Source organism: Desmodus rotundus, chromosome 3 (genome assembly GCF_022682495.2).
Source record: "Desmodus rotundus isolate HL8 chromosome 3, HLdesRot8A.1, whole genome shotgun sequence".
In the NCBI taxonomy this organism is placed as follows: Eukaryota; Metazoa; Chordata; class Mammalia; order Chiroptera; family Phyllostomidae; genus Desmodus; species Desmodus rotundus.
Genome location: NC_071389.1, coordinates 68,979,382 through 68,995,498, shown reverse-complemented (window position 1 = coordinate 68,995,498; position 16,117 = coordinate 68,979,382). Strand labels below are relative to the sequence as shown.

Here is a 16,117-nt window from a genome sequence, read left to right as displayed (position 1 = left end):
TTGTGGGGGTTCCTCTGATGATGTCAGATTCCAGCTCCTTGGGTGTAGGAAAGAAGGTGGATGAATTAATCTGAGGTCTGCCAAGTAAAGTATAGCAGCAGGATATGGGTTCACACTAGCAACGAAGTAGCTCATGTGCTCAATGATGGTTCCAAATGTCCAGGGAAGAAAGAGAGAAGCTCAGGAGGAGCTATAGGCCAGGAAGACATGGAAGATGAAAGGACAGTGTTCAGGGGCCAGGAGCCAGGGAGCGAGAGTGTGGGTAGATAAGGGGCATGTAGGCAGGAAAGAGCTCCTGCTGTGTACTGTGGCAGGGGAAGCTGAGTTCCCTGGGGGGCCAGGGAGCAGGCAGTGAGGTGGAGCACAGGCTCACGCTGCTGGAGTTTGGAGGTCAGTGGACTTTGAGGCTGGGGCATTGAGGGTGTTGTCACAGGATCGCAGTGAGTAGCTTTGAGGACTGCAGCAAGCTCTGGGGTTAATTAGTAGTACCGGACTACAGAGGAGTACAGTCCAGGGTTCCCTAAACGTGTTTAATCATAAGGACACATGGGATCTTCTTGAACACCAGGTCCCATAGTCTCCACCTGGACTTTGCAATCCAGGCATATAGGAGAGGAACCTGGAATCTGCGTGGTCAAGTTCACCAGGTGATTCTTAGGAAGGGGTAAGCTTCCTAAGGGTGATGGAGGGCTTTAGAGAAGGAAGACGCCCTGAGGAGGGAACAGGGAGAGCTGAGCCAGGGAAGAGGAGAGAAGTGAGGATGGGGAGAGGGGAAGGAAGGGAGAAGGACAGGGAGAGAAACATTGATGTGTGAGAGAAATGTTGATTGGCCACCCCTTGTATGTGCCCCAATCAGGGACGGGGCCTGCAACCCAGGCCTGTGTCCTGACTGGGAATCAAACCTGCAACCTTTCACTTTGCAGGACAACACTCAACCACTGAGCCACGCTGATCAGGCTGAGGCCTCACATTTTAGATAGTCAGCAAAGATTCCCTCGGAGAGCTCTACTGTGAAAGACCTGTAGCAGACTCAACCCCTGGCGTCCTGGGGGCAGACTGAACAGCGTGCCCCAGAGCGAGTAAGTGTTGAATCATTTGTGGGTCTGGGTTTGGATCCTCTCTCCTCTGAGGACTGTCTCACCTATAAATAATAGGGTGGTTGGAACATGGATCAGCTCCTCTGCCACTCTTTCCTTTGACTGGCTTTCCTTTTCCTGCCCACCATTCTATGCCCCCATTGTCTGGCTCTCGTCCTGCTTGGTCCCAAGAGCAAATGGCCAGTACTTGTCTCAATTTCAAATGCAGAGGCGCTTTATCAGTTACCTTATCTGTGTTTCTGAACAGAGCCAGTAGAAAGCTAACAGGAAGGAGTTTACACCATCCCCCAAACTTTATAGGCTTAGATAATCGTCCCAGAGTCGTAGTGTTGGTGGTGAGGTCCCCTTCATGCAGAGCACCTCTGGATCCTGGAGCTGGTACCAGACAGACACCGAACTGGAGGTGACAGCCACCGTATGAGGTGATTTAGAGGCACCAAAGACACCCTGCCACCCCATTCCCTACTCAGCTTAATATGTCTCTCACCTATAAGTCCACAAGGAGGCAAGTGAAGTTGAAGCAGCCAGGTATAGAGGGAGAGACCCTGGGCTTTAGAATCCCTGTTACATCTGTATTCCAGTCCTCTGGTGCTTTCTAGACACGAGACCATGGACAACTTAACTTCTGGAGTCTCAGTTTCCTCGTCTATAAAATAGGCAAATAATACCACAAGGTACTGTCGTGAGTATTAATAGGCAAAGCGTACACAGTGCCAATAACAGGTGCTCTAGCAGCAGACAGGGCCGCCACCTTTGGTCACCACTGAGAGCCACAGCCAATGGGAGGCGGACGGTAAGGGAGTGGGAGGGAGAGAGCGGGGAATGAGGGTCCCTGGAGCGGCTGATGATTGCTTTCTGACTGCAGTAGTTACCTAGATCACCAGAGTCCATGTTTACAGAAGCGTCTTACTTGTCATTTATCTTACCTTCGTTACCGAAAGTAACAATATAATATTATTTCCGTATGAAGTGCCACAGGGACCCCCGATCTGCTGCCCTAGCGCCTTGTGCTTTGGGGGACACTCTCCAGGTGTTCGTTAACAGTGTGCTCTGAATTAAGAAACAAACCCACTTGGGGTGGTGAACGCACAATACACACATGATGTGTTACAGAATTGTACCCCTGGAACCTATATAATTTTATTTACCAATGTGAGCCCAATAAATTCAATTAAAATAAAAAGAATAACTAAAGAGAAAAAAAAAAGAAACAGAAACCACAAGTCTAATCATCTGGAGCACAGTCTCCAAGAAAGGCCTGTGTGACTCACTTCAGAAATCGAGAATTATTCACTAATTTCCTTCCATGTGGCGCGTTTATCACTGCCTGGTCACGCTGGGAGGAAGAGCTCCTCTGACACCCTCAAGTTCATGAGTCCTACACAGAGAGGTCACATGGGTGCTCACAGGCGTTGGAACTTCCTGGAAACGCTGACGACCAGGAGCCTGCCTCCCACTCCCGTGGGTGGCCCTTCAAACGGAAGGAGGCTAGGGCAGCACGTGGCGTTAGTCCCCTTAAGCCTAGAGCAGGAAAAAGGAACTTCTTCCCCAGACTGCTGAGGACGTGGACTGGCGCTTTTCCTCGCTGGAGGGCTACTGGGCCAGGGCGGGGCGTCTTGACCGAGTCACCTGGGAGGTTAGTTAAAATGCGGGTTCTGAGTCAGTCACTCTGGGGTGGAGCTGAGGCTTGGCATTTCTGACAAGCCCCCCAGGGACGGCAGGGCTGCCACTCCCAGACCACTCCTGGGTAGGACAGGGAGCTCGGAATTCACGGCTCACACCTATGAACCTGTCAGTGTGGTTTCCTGCAGTGGGGGAAAGTCAGCTGTGCGTGGAGGCCCAGACTGTGGTTTCCTACCCACTGGAGACTCCCACCCACCTCTACCCTGTGTCTGAAACTCCCTTCAAAAGTCCAGTTCACAAATATCTATTAAATGCCAGGCACTGCGTTAACCCACGAAGCTTGCTTCTTTTAAGTCATTTTGTCCTTTGATGCCACGCTCAAGCAATTCAACCCAGACTTTCCCGCTCACTCTGAGAAACCAGGCTCATGTGGAGGGGTGATATAGATAACAGAGCCAGGGAGTCCAGCTGAGGGGCATCCACATCTTAGCTACGTGAACTTGGCTGCTTACTCTGTCTCTGTTTGTTCATCTGTAAAATGGGCTTAATAACCTCCATCTCTTTGGGTTGCTAAAGGGTTCATTGAAATGCTGTGTGTAAAGCTCTTAGTCCAGAGCAGGCAGACTTAGCTATTATTCAAATTTAGGCTGTGTTTCCTCCCACAGAAACTTTGGTGCTCTCCCCTTCACTGCGGACACCTGTATCAATTCTAAGGGTGCTTGACTATGTTCTTAGTACCTGGTAACCTAGATACTGTCAACGGGGCCACTTGAAGGAGTTTCCAAATGGTCCAAATGTGTGTCCCTGCGCATGTGCTCGGGAGGGAGGAAAGGGCCAAACTGAGGACCTCCCCCAGCCCTATTATTTGCTGTTCCAGCTGCTCTTGGGATGGGGGGGTTGAGGTGTGTGGCAAGCACTTCATTACTGATGATGCAGTATCACAGGTTGGAAATAATTTATTTTTAAAGTAAACTGGCAGATGCAAGAGTCTCTATCATACTACCACTTTCATGCATTTGCATTCCAAAGGGATACTTAAAATTTTAGTCACTTTTCATCATGGCATTTTTGAAGCCTACACCAAAGTAGAGGGAAAGCCCAGCTTTAAAACTTATCCACAGTTTAGCAATCAAAGGGCGTCTGACCGAAAGAAAACGTTGCTCCTGCTCAGGCCCTGGGACCCCCGCGCCCTGGCCCTCGCATGCCAGTGAGTTGCACAACGTCCACGTCTTGTTGGAAGAATGGCTGACGGCTCTGGGTCTTGCCAATCTGCTTCTGGTTGTCATCTTCTATTTTCTTGGTCCAAGCCAGGGGTGTCAAACTCATTTTCACTGGAGCCCACATCAGCCTCACGGTTGCCTTCAAAGGGCTGAATGTAATTTAGGACTGTGTAAATGTAACTCCTTAACTAGGGGAAAGGAGCTCAGCGCTGCTGCCTGGTAGAAACAAGGTGGAGGGCCGGATTCGGCCCACGGGCCTTGTGTTTGCCCCTGCAGACTAAGCCAATTTCCCCTTATTTCCAAGTTCTCCTTCTCCACTTACCCTTGAAGCACCAGATGCTGCCAAGCAGCCAATCGAGAAAACAGCCAGTTAATGTAATGCACGTTAAAGGGCTGGTGTTTGATCTCAGTAGAGGAAACAGTGTGTATTCATCAAGTGCTCACGGAGCGCCTGGCACCACACAGTTTGCGTAGTTCTCACAACCGTCTCCTGAGGTGTGTGGCTGTCATCGCCTGTTTTACAGCTGGGCAGACTGACCTACAAGTAAGACGCTTGCCAAGAAGCACGCGGCTAATCAGCAAAACCCGGGATTCAAATGCAAGTGTGTCTGACGCTAAAAGCAGTGCTATTTGTTCACTTAGGCAATCTTTTTGAGATGCTACAGCCTAGTGACTAAGAAGAGCACGAGGCCTGAGCCAGATGGCCTGGGTTCAAAGCTCAGCACCTTTACCTATTATTGCGTGCCGTGAGAGGGACCTTGTCCTCATCTACGAAGGAGGGTAAGAACAGTGCTGTCTCATAGGGTTATTGCTGCGAGTCAGGGAGTTAGTGTACAGAAAGCTCACAGTGAGCACTGCGTGAAGTTGTGAAGCACCTGGTGGCTCACTGGGGAAATTCAAACAGTTTAGAATAACGTGAAGGAAAGAGCAAAGTCCCCTCTTGTTCGCCTGTCACTCTCGCCTCTCAAACAGTTTGATGGGAGGAAGTTTTTTCAGATGGTTTGTACACACAGACACATGATTCCACGCAAATATGTTTGTTGCTTTTACATTAATGGGTCAACTTGCCTTTTTCACTTAATAATGTCTTTCCATGTTTTTCTTGCTAGCTGCGTAGTGCGTGCTATAGTATAAATGTGCTCTGATCCCTAGTCATCATCCCTCTGCACAGAAATACATTTTTAAGCGGAGAAAAGTGCTGCCATGAATATCTTGGAGTGTGCAGGTGAGTGTTTCCTTAGCACAGATTCCTAGAAGTGAGTTGCTGGGCAAAGCATGTGTTCAGAGCTAGTTTTCTATTGGGTCGTCCTTAAGGGTTAACATTGTTCCTTCCAACAACAACAAAAAGGCCTATAGAGAGAGATCAATGCCTCACACAACGGAGTGAGCAGCTCAGGATGAAGGTTTACGTGATAAGAGTTCTGGGGAAGATGGTACGTGACTCCTACACACGTCTCACAAGCCATTCTCTTAGACAGTGGTGTTCAACCTTTTTCATTTCCCGGCACATACAAACTAATGACCAAAATTCTGTGGCCCACCAAAAAATATATTTTTTGCTGATCTGACCAAAAATTAGGTAAATTTAGATTCATTCGCACCAGCTAGGTATTGTTGTGTTGGCCGTTGTCATGTTTTTACTTGACAATCTGAAGGAAAGAGGTCAGTGCCCCTGACTAAACAGTCAGGTACTGAGCGCTCCAAAAGTTCCTGAGAGCACACCATGTGCCTCTTGCGGCACGCTGGTAGGGACTCACTGTCCTAGACTGAAGTCCGCGTGTCTGGAACGCCAACTTTGATCTCAAAGGTGGAATGCGCGCACCCAAACCAGTTAGGCGTTCACGTCAGTCTGGCTCCTCCTGAGTAAGGGAGCTGGCAGGCTTCGCGTTCCCTTCGTCCCCTCCAGCTATCCCGGCCCCTTCTTCTGCTCCAGAACAGTGCTGGCGCGGTTCGCCTCCACCTGCCAGTGGGGCAGCCTGAATCTCCGGACAGAACCCTTTCCTGTCATAGCTCAAGGTGGCAGCCAGTGGCGAACGTGATAGTTTTACAAATGCTTGTTTCCTCTCTCGTTATTGCCACAGTAAAGCACTTTTCCCTAAAACTCCTCCCTCTCCTTCATTTTCACCAGCACCAGTAGTCTGTCCCCCAACACTTTTAATCTCTCGTGTCGGTGCATTGCTACCGCACAGGCAACCTCTGTCGCAGCCGGTCCTTCCCCGCTTGGTGTGTGCGCTATGTTCTCCATGGGGTGTGCATTCCCGAGGACGTTCTCACCTTCATGTCTCCTTGGGCTGGCGATGCTTCCTGCACAGTAGGCCCTCCATGAATTTGTTTTTTAAATTAAATAAAATAATACATGCTTACTAAAAAAAAGAAAAAGAACTGTGTAAGTAAGGAAATGAAAATAATATGGAACTTCATAACTATTCAGAGACATTTTGGAGCATTTCCATCTAATTGTTGAATAGTGCATATCTGGTCATCAGATTAAGGAAGTAACTGGGGAGCAAGTGTCCAGAGTTTGGTGATAAAAGCCAGTCCTGAAACAGGCTGTTCAGATGTAGACTATCAGGTTGAGGTGCACCTTGTGTGGAAAGTGAGCCTGTGTAGAGCACCATCTCTTTTCACCCATTCATTCATTCACTCATTCAGTGTGCGTTTATACGTTCATTCATTCAGTATACATTTGCAGTATACCTTTATACGTTCATTCATTCAGTATACATTTGCAGTATACATTTACTGATCCAGCTGTCGCCCTCCTACAGTGACTTCTCTAGCTGACATGACAGTGAGTTTGCAGCCAGCACACAGGTCTGCAGGAAGCTGGGTTGACTTCCCCACTTGGTAGTCTGGGGATTCCCATGACCAAGTCCATGGCTATCTCTAGAGGGGAAGGCTCCAGAAAATACTGCAACATTGCTGCTACGGTCCGTATCAGAGCTGCCAGCTCTTCGTATCAGAATTTTATTGCATATTAACTTCAGGGAGTTCTCAGTCTCTCTGTCTACCGTTGTTCAAGGTCAGATTTTCTGTTTGGTCTTCATTGATTATAGTTTAAACATTTGTTGTTCCTTACTTCTTACCAATTAGGTCTGGACAAACCTGGAATTTGAAAAGTTATTCTTCCTTAACATACTTTTTCCCCAATGCCTGCCCCAGCTACCTGTTAACTAGTGACGTCACAGGGTGGGACTTAACGAGTTACGTTGTGGCAGGAGGGGATCAACATGAGGTTGGGTGCTCCCTAACAAAGCCTCTTGCACAGCCCAAAAGCCATCAGCTTCATGTCACTGGCTATGGTGTCCATTCCCATGTCCCTGCGGCTGAAGCAGCCCAGGGGTTTGCTGTTTAAACATTAATGTGAACGCTGGCTGTAGACTTGAACCCTAAAATTGTTTACAGCACAGCCCACATCCATGGCGTTATATTTATTTAGCTGATAGGGAGCTCTTGGATGTAATAGAGATTAAAGGACAAGGGATCTACAAGCCTGGAATTCATCCACTCATTCATTCACTCAGTAAATATGCACTGGCTGCCCAAAATGTGCCCGGCCTCAAACCAGGAACACCAACAACAAAACAGACATGGATTTTAGTCCATAGAGCAGCAGATATTAAACAGAAATAACAGATACAAATGTATAACTTTGAACTGTGACAAATTTCAGGAAGGAAAGGAAGCTGAAAAGTACATGTAACTGAAGTACGTGACCTCTTCGGGGTTTCAGGGAAGGTTTCCCAGAGAACAGGACTTCTAAGCTGGGATCGGTTATTTAATTTCGCGGTGCCTCAGTCTTCTCATCAGTAAAACAGGGGTATCCCACCTCCTTAGACTCACAGAGACATTGTGGGAAGAGATCGTGTATATGAACGGCTTTGAAAAATGCTCAGTTTACCTAAAGCAGAGCCTGCTGCTCTCCAGTCAGAGGCTGCTGTTCCCGGGCTTCTATCTCGGTCGTCAGCCAGGCGTTACTGCAGACCTTTGGTCGTTTTCCCTCCCTCTGCCAGGCAGCTGGGGTGGGAGAGACCCGGGGTCAGCCTGGGTGCTGCCCCTTACATCCAGTGTGGATTTGGGTAAGTTCCTTAACTGCCAAAACTCACTTTTCTCATTTGTGAAGTGGGGGCAATAACAGTACCAGCTCATGGGTCAAAACTTACAAAGCACTTAGCACAAGTACGTGGCTGGTTGTTACTCCTAAGCAAATTGTGGCTACTGTTATTGTCCTTGTTATCAATGCTAATTATTAACTCTTGCCAATTAGTCCTTGGTAATAACCTGGCTATTTCGGTCCTTTCATTCCCACTGTCGCCAGCGAGTCAGCCCTTGCCATGTGACAGTGGCCGTAGTCTAATCAGTGTCCTGCCTCGGCTCTCTCTAGTTCACTCTGCATGGCTTTCAGAGTGAGCTTCCTAAAATAACCGTGCTTTGCACATATCACTTCTTTTGTTTAACATTGTTGTAGGAAAAAAATTGTAGCAGCTCATACCACGAAGAGCTGAGCTTCCTGATATAGGAGGTCCTAGAAAACCTATATAAAAAGAGGTACAGGTGGGTAGACAAAGGGAAGTACAAATTCCCAAAAGGAAAAGCTAATGGCTACTAAACAGGAAAAGACATGCAGCCTCACTTACTATAAGACAAATGCAAATTAAAAGTGTACTAAAATTCATTTTACTCATTGGGTTGACAAAAAATCAAAAGTTTCATAATACATTCTGACTAGGATTTGGGGAAATTGGTATTTTCTTATATTGCTGGGGAGTATAAGCAGGTATTGAATACAATCCCTGTAGAAGGCAATTTGGCATTGCATGCCAACATTTCAGAAGTATATATCCTTCGAGTCAGCACTTTTACCTCTGGAAATTTATCGTACGTATACACTTGCGCACACCAATGACATATGTACAAGGTTACTCATTGCTGTCTTGTTTGTAGTAAGATAGGACTGAAAACAACCTAAATATCCATCAATAGAACACTGATGGAATAAATTATGGTACATCTCTTCAAAGGAATGCCAGAATTTAATGAGAAAATCTCCAAGATATACTGTTAAGTGAAAAAAAAAAAAAGGCAAAGTGTTGAACTATAGGTAGAATGTGTCACTTTTGTGTAGGGTGGGAGAAACTCACACTCACTTAGAAGAGCTCTGGTCACGCACACTGTACTCACAGCAGTTGCTAACTACAGCGAGAAGGTGGGAGACAGGGTTAAGAGAGGGGCATTTTACTATTATACAATTACATTAATATTTCAGTTTGTGAGCCATGTGAATACTCCCCAAACAAAAGATTATATTAAAATACTCCTATTGTCCTGGCTGGTGTGGCTCTGTTGGTTGGAGAGCTATTCTGAAAACCTGAAGGTCACAGGTTCCATTCCCAGTCAGGGCACATGCATGGGTTGTGGGTTCAGTTCTTGGTCAGGGAGTGGAATAGAGGCAACCCCATCTCTTTCTCCTTTCCTCTCTTTCTGGAATCAATAAATACATTTTAAAAAAATAAAACACTCCTATTAATGTATTGAGCACTTACTATGTGCTGGGCACTGGGGATACAAATGTGAAAGCAGCTGTGTTATGGTGAAAAGACCACTGAACTTGAAGTTAAAATACCTGATTCTGAATTTGAAGTTAAAAATCCATAACTCAAAGTCTACTTCTGCTTCTTACTAGCCACGGGTCTTGGCACATAGTAGGCATGCAACAAATATCTCTTGAATCAATTTATGGTTGAAGTTACTTAACCTCTCTGAGTCTGTTTCCTCCCATATAAATGGCCATGGAGATGCTTCTTTAAAAAAAAATTTTATTGTTGTTCAATTATGGTTTCCCCATTTTTCCACCATTAATTACTCTCCCCTGCCCTACCCACCCCTCACCTTCCACATTCAATCTCCCCCATTGTCTGTGTCCGTGGGTCCTTCATACATGTTCCTTGACTTGACCCCTTTTTTCCCTCCCCCGCCCCGCCCGTTATCCCTCTCCCTCCTCCCCTCTGGTCACTGTCAGTTTGTTCTTTATTTCCATGTCTCTGGTTCTATTTTGCTAGTTTGTTTGTTTTGTTGATTAGGTTCTTAACCTTTCTGAGTCTGTTTCCTCCCATATAATGGGCATAAAGATACTTCTTATCACAGGGGTATTGTAAAGACAAATGATTGAATGTTTCATCAATTCCAGTAATAGTTAATGGTCACTGCTATTGTATATGCTAGGCACTTTCACATCCATTATTTTCTTGCCTGCTCACATTTATTCACCCACTCACTCATGAGGAAATGGAGAAACTGAGAGGAACTGTGACTTGCTCAGGTTTCTCTGGGTGTGAACTGTCTCTTGGTCCTTTGTTATGGCTACCTCCCCATGATGTACCGTGCAGAAGGAGGATCAGGGAATTTTGAAAATCAAAAGCAACCAGAGTAAGTGTTAGCACCCCAGAACAGCAGAAAGTTAGTAAATGCATTTCTGACAGTTTGGTTTAGAAATGTACCAGCTGGTCTCTTTGACATTCACTGTACTGAGCACTTTGGGAAAATCCAACAAAAATAAAAGTTTGTGCTTCTAATGAGGTATGGGAGATAAAAACCAAGCTACAAAAACACTCATAAGGAAAATGTAGAAACTCATTCTGAAGGATGCTGCACTGAGAATCTTGCAAACTTGCCAACAGTTCTTTCTCAGGGGGATGAAGGTGATATAAAATATCCCCAAAATGGCACAATTATAAAAACATTTTTACTGGAGTAATACATATATGCAGATTGGTGCACAAACCAAATTTTTAAAAAAATAAAGTGAGGGACAGTTACTTTTTATAAAGTAGACACTTCTATGTAACCAGCCTGTGGACCAGGAAATAGAACATAGGCATACCTTGTTTGATCGTACCTCACTTTATTGCACTTGACGGATGTGGCATTTTTTACAAATTGAAGGCAAGGCCCTCCACCAGCAAAGACATTACCAGTCACTGTATTGTGATGCTCATGGCATTGCAGTGGTCTGGAGCGAGACCCACAGTGTCTCTGAGGCACACCTGTAGTACGAGCACCTAGAACCCCATCTGGGTTCCCTTTCCATCACGACCCACCCCTCAAGATAATCGCTGTCTTCAGCTTTAGTATCATCTAGATTTGTGCCCATTTGTGTCCAGCCTCTCTCACCCCACCAACATATTTTGTGAGAGTTGTGCATCTTGTTGAGTGTAGGTGCAGTTCACTCATCCTCACTACTGTATAGTGTTCCACACGGTTCATTTCTCCTTCGTAGATGGATGCTTGGCTTGTTTCTTTTGAGCCGTTATAAACAGAGATCCTATAAACATTTTGAACATGTGTTTGGAGAATATGTGCATATATCTCTATTGGGTATATACCTAGGGATGGAATTGCTGCTACAAAGTCATAGGCTAATGCTAAACAGGTTTCCAAAATGTTGTATGAGGGTAGACCCCCAAAAACCCGGGAATTATCTTCTGGAGGCCTGGCCCCTTGTAGTACACCCATGCTAGGTGAGTGTTCTAGGAACCCATCTGCATCAGTGTACCACCTGGCGTTGTTGTGAGAGGCTGCGTTCAGCTTCAGTGAGTTTTTTTGAAGACTCAAGGTGTTTGCCCATTTCATGATGGGTGATTTACAAGCGCACCTGCCCACACCATTCTGAGTGCTCAGCAGCTTTTGACCAAAAATGGCATGACCCTTGTGCCCACCCTCTCTACTCACCCGATCTCGCCCCCAAGGGACTTTTTTTGTTTCCCCAGATTGAAAAAAAAATCCTCAAAGGGAAACATTTTGCTGATATGGAAGAGGTAAAGCAAAAAAAAAAAAGGCAGAAGCACTAAAAGGCGTCAAAATTGAGGAGTTCAAAAACTGTTCTGAGCAGTGGAAAAAACGTTGAAGGTGACTGAAGTTTAAACATGTAAAAATAAATACACAATTTTTATAAATAAATTCTGGGGTGTTTTTTGGTCCCCCCTCATACAAGTTGTCTAATTTTAGCCAGTCTCGTGGGTGTGAGTGAGATCACATTGTAACTTCAGTTTGCATTTCTGGGATGATTAATAATTGAGAGTTTTTTCATATGTCGGTTGACTTTTTTGAGAAATGCCTATTTATTCCCTCTTGAGAAATGCCTGTTGAGATATTCTGCCTGTTTTTCAATTGCATTTTCTGCCTTATTCTTGCTGATTTGTAAATGTTCTTTGTATATTCTGCATACAAGTCCTTTTTTGCATATATACGTTGCAATGATCTTTTCTCTGTGGCTTGCCTTTTCACTGATGGGGTCTTTTGACGAGCAGGTTCTTAATCTTAATGTTGTTCAATGTTCAGTTTTTTTTCCTTTATAGGTAGTACTATATATGTTTAAAAAGTCTTTGCCTATCTCAAGGTCTGAAGATATTTTTTGATATTTACTTTGGATAGTTTTATTGTTTTATCTTTAAAGTGTAGATTTGAAATCCATCTGGAATTGATTTTTTTGGTATGGTGTGAGGTAGGGGGTCAAGGTTCTTCTTTTTTCTCCAAATGGGTCTCCAGCTGATCTAGCATCATTGACAGAAAATACAGACCATCCTTTCCCAACGCATCAGCATCTTTGACACAAATCCAGGACCACGTAATGTAGGTCTGTTTCTGAACTCCCTATTCTATTGTATACCCTTGTTCTCGTCGCCAGTTACAATTTCTATAGTTTCATAATAGGTGTTGGTGTCTGATATGTAAGTCCTGCAGTTGGCTCTAGTTTTTCACCCCACCAAGCCATCTAGTACCGAAGCAGCAACTTTTACCTCCCACTTTGCTTTCCATATACCCAGGCGGGTGTGATGGATTTGCCTCTTCTCATGGCTTGGTTATTTATGGTTACCTGGATTTTTATCCCATCAAAGGCCTTTAAACTGAAAGCCAGCCAGGTGTCTGCAGTCGAACAAAGCAGATCTGCTGGGTAATTAAATATCGTGGGGAGGGGGGAGGAGTGAGAAGTGGTCTATCTACATTTGCGGACTGTCTTCTCGGGCAGATACTGCAGAGCTACACTCTAAAACCCCAGCGGAGGCGGGCAAGCAGAGGTCACCGCGCTTCAGTCGCGGGAGGTTCGGCCGGGAGCTGGCCGCGAGGATCGGCCCGCTGGGGGTGGGGCCGCCAAGCTCACAGCGCCAGCTGAGGGCCCGCGCGCGCCACCCGCTCAGAGCCGCGCCGGCAGCTGCCCGGGCTGGAGCCACAGCCGCAGCCCCGAGCGCACGGGCGAGCCGCGGGCTTCTCAGCAGGCGCGCCCCGCAGACTATGAGCCGCCGCGCTCCGGGAGCAGCCGCAGTGTGATGCGGAGCCTCTGATCCCCTGCGGAGACGATCGGAGCAGGGTGCCGGGAGGTGAGCCTGAGCGCGTGTCCGCAGGGGTGCTGCTCCTCCCGGGGAGTCTCAGCTTCTCGCTCCCAAGAAGGACTGGCTGGGAGGTTGGTCGGAGAAAGTTTAGGCTACAGGGAAAATAGAGCCGGTGCTCCCACTTCGTCCCCAGCCTCCCAGCTGAGCTGGTGTTTGGGGTCTGGAGTAGCTGAAGTGCGATGGGACTTGGGGGTACGGGGCAGGGGGAGCTGAACTGCTGGGATTCCCCAAACGCGGCCGCGGAGGGAGGCGCCGGTCGGCTTGTGGCGAGCATCTCTGCCCTTTGCTCGTGGCATCTTCCCTGGGACTGGCATCTTCCCTGGGACTGGCCTCTCCCGAACCCCTGCCCTTCCAGGCTGCTCGGCCAGCCTTCCCCCCAGTCCCATCTCTGTGCTGAGACCGGCCGCAGTCAGGGGACGCCGAGGCCAGGGGGCTCGGCTTCAGTGAGGCGAGTTTCTCCACTAATCTCTTGGAAAGTTTGCAAAGAAAGCGAAGGAGCCTGTCGTGTAACTGTTGACAACATCTCCCTCCCTCTCTCCCTTTGTTGGGAAAGAATGAATAGTCGGTTGTGTCGCCCTGTCTGCGTCGGAGAGGAGAGGGGAGGGCAGGGGAGGGGAGGGGAGGTGGAGGCAGGGACGGAAGGAGACTCCCGTATCAGACCATCTTTCTCCACCAGCTGAGGCTGCCACCCCTTTAAAAGTTTCATCAGGTGTAGACACTCGTCCGGAGAGATCGAGTGAGCTCGGGAGCTGCTTGGACAGGCCTCGCGTTCCGTGGGGATGGGGGCGGGTCGTGGCTGGGGTTTTGAGGGGTGGAACATTCTGGTTTTGGTGTTAATTCGCTTGAAGCAAGGTGCAAAGGGGAAAGACCTGTTGCCTAGCTTCGTTACTGCTTTTACGTAAAAGAGTCATTAGCTGAGATCGAAAATGAGCCAGGCATTCAGGACATTCGTTTAAACCTTGACTCTTATCTTCCAAGGCTACGCAGATCTCTCCAAAGAGAATACATTGGTGGAAGGAAGGTCAGTTTGAGAGCGGATAATCTCCCTGCGTGTTGCCAAGGTCTGGGGCCAGATCCGGCAAGGGGGGCGGCCTCGGTGCCGGGGGGGGCGTGGCTCAGCAGAGTAGGGTCCAGAGTGGGGAGGGGCTGCCCGTCAGATAATGGGGAAGCCGCAGACCACGCGGTTGTACGCAGGTGTGCAAGGGGGCGTATGGAATATGATGTAAACAGCTTGCCATGCCGAGGGCTCGCTCGCCCCCACTCCAGCTTTCTCTGAACTGCTGCTAAGGCTGGCAGTTACAGGATGACTCACCCAGACTTCAGGCCCCCCCATTCATATAGAAAGGACTGCCAGTCCAATGGATGCTAATCTTAAGAACCTTATCGTGTAAATCCTGTGCTCTGGGTGCTTGAAGTAAAATCCATGGGAGAATTATTCATACTTCAGTCATTTGGCCGGACTTTACTGAGTTTACTTCAAAAATAAAGGGATACTCTTAATTTTTAAACCCAAGCAAAACTTCATTTTTAGTAGATAAACCGATTTTATGTGTGCGGTTGTTCCATCTCTTCCCCCTCTCTGACTCTGCAGAGAAGATATAAAAGTACATATACAAATTGCAAATTCTCTGCCAAGGTCATAATAGGGCAGCCAAGGCAGTTACATTTCCAGAGTTTAAAATATAGAAAGCTCTTAAAGCACACTTCAGATGATCATCTATGCGTGTGAGTTGAAAATATCTCATATCAGAAGTAAAATAGGAAAATCCAGGTAAGTGGGCCGCTTATCTCTGCCTTGACTCCACGTGGTCAGCAGCTTCTTTGACACATCTTGGTAAACTATTCGCAAGCATTTCCAAGCACAGCCGCAGAGTCTGGAAGGTGGCACGTGGGTTGGAAGCTTGTCGGGCTTGCTTGTCCCTGCTGAGATTTCAGCTCTTTCAACGTTCACATGGGTCTCATTTTCATATCAAGATACAGAGTCTTTGACCTTTGTACAGTCATGCACCACTTAGCGATAGGGATGCATTCTGGGAAAAGCATTGTTACGTGATCTCATCATCATGGGAACATCCTATAATGCACTTACACAGACCCACATGGGATAGACTACTACCACGTTGGCTGTATGGTGTAGCCTATTGCTCTTAGGCAATAAACCTGTTCCTGGGCTGAATGCTGTAGGCAATTGTAACGCAATGGTAAGTATTTATGTATCTAAACATATCTAAACCCAGGAAAGGTACAGTAAAAGTACAGTACCAAAGATAAAAAATGCTACACCTGTGTAAGGGACTTACCATGAATGGAGCTTGCGGGACTGGAAGTTGCTCTGGGTGAGTCAGTGAGTGAGTACGAGTGGATGGGAAGGCCTCGGACATTACTCCACACTGTTGTGGACTTTATAAACACGGTACACTTAGGCTACACTCAATTTATAAAGCAACATGAGATTAAATCAAACACAGGATACGTGAGTCTGCTGCTGGTGTTACCATGGCGCACAGTTTTACAGCCAATTGTTTTTTTTATAAGTAGGAAGAACACACTCTGAAATGACAGCACATAATGGTACGTGCTGGGCTGTTACACGACGGGCAGCCCGGTGGGTCTGCGTGGCACCAGCACCACACAGACACGTGAGTAACATATTGCATCATGATGGCTACGACATCACTATGCAATAGGGATTTTAGGGCCATTATAATGTTGTGGGAACACTGTCGTGTATGTGGTCCCTCGCTGACTGATACGTTGTTACACGGTGCGTGACTGTAAACATTTTAAGACC

The 16,117-nt window shown here is 47.0% G+C and overlaps 1 protein-coding gene across 3 annotated transcripts in view; it reads left to right on the top strand.

Annotated features, from left to right (window-relative positions):
* Positions 1-1,058: 1,058 nt before the first annotated feature.
* BCAR3 (BCAR3 adaptor protein, NSP family member) overlaps positions 1,059-16,117 on the top strand; it is a 116,777-nt gene continuing 101,718 nt past the window's right edge. Inside the window, exon 1 of one of the 3 annotated variants that reach the window (XM_045199409.2) lies at positions 1,059-1,079. The gene's annotated coding sequence lies outside the window, so the exon portion shown is untranslated. Of the gene's footprint in view, positions 1,080-13,135; positions 13,315-14,328; positions 14,348-16,117 lie in introns of those variants that run through there. The other 2 variants (XM_024565370.4, XM_053920071.2) reach the window with 2 other exon arrangements.